The sequence below is a fragment of the Penaeus monodon genome, chromosome 24 (assembly GCF_015228065.2).
Source record: "Penaeus monodon isolate SGIC_2016 chromosome 24, NSTDA_Pmon_1, whole genome shotgun sequence".
Taxonomy (NCBI): Eukaryota; Metazoa; Arthropoda; class Malacostraca; order Decapoda; family Penaeidae; genus Penaeus; species Penaeus monodon.
The window spans coordinates 36709003-36709888 of NC_051409.1; the positions used below are offsets into that span (position 1 = coordinate 36709003).

The 886-nt window shown below is 37.6% G+C and overlaps 1 protein-coding gene across 1 annotated transcript in view; it reads right to left on the reverse strand.

Moving 5' to 3' along the window:
• The window catches only part of LOC119588775 (decapping and exoribonuclease protein-like), a 4580-nt gene extending 4448 nt beyond the window's left edge, over nt 1–132 (reverse strand). Inside the window, exon 1 of the mRNA XM_037937416.1 lies at nt 19–132. The gene's annotated coding sequence lies outside the window, so the exon portion shown is untranslated. The remainder of the gene's footprint in view (nt 1–18) is intronic.
• Between the last annotated feature and the right edge of the window lie 754 nt (nt 133–886).

The window sequence follows — 886 nt, forward strand, 5'->3', positions numbered from 1 at the left end:
GTCGAAATAACATTTTACCTGGTACCCTTTTCTTCTCTCTTATGCCTGTATTATGTCTCTTTGTTGAGGCGCAAGATAATCATTGAGCCAATGCATCTTTTAGTCAGGCCAATTCACGGCCAATTGCGGAATTACTAACTTAGATAGTCTGTCAGCTATACTGGCAATTAGTGGCTTCGTATGGGTTGTGTTATTAGTTTTACTAGTTATGCATGTAATATCTAAGGCCCATTTGGCTGTCAGAAAACACTGCAATTTGAGAACTTTGAAGTCCTTTTCAAACTTGCTGTCCTATTCAATCTCAGTCTCAGTTTGTTTAACAGCTTCGTCTCATATGGTTGTTACATCACCAAGGACAAGATCGAGGGAATACCAAGGGCACAGCTGAAATCGTGCAGTTAATTAAGAATAAGAGATCAGGGAGGAATGAATATTCCAAGCTGGCCTCGTTTTTTAATCATTGCTTAGCAATATATGTCAGTCATATTATTCCGAGTCGCTAAAACGTACAGGCATCGCAAAACGCAGTGTGGAAATTTGCACATAGGGTAATAATGACATAGATTTCAATTTATGCCTTAGATTCTGAAGTTGAAGCACACGGGAGTCCAAGCAATGTCCAGAATACGTTTAATCTTTTCTTGAAAAAATGAGATGAAGTTGGCTAATCAATATTTAACGTCGTTTGATTTCCTGTGTCGAGGGTCGAGTAACCCAGAACAGTTATATGTATGCAAGTGAAAAACGTCCACCAACCAGTAGAGAAAGCAAATTAATGACAGATCTAAACACTGGGACAGGATTACAGGGTCCTATGGTATGATGAAATATTTACAAAAAAAAAGTTTAAAGAAAGTGTAAGATGATGTACTTATAGGTTTTTTAA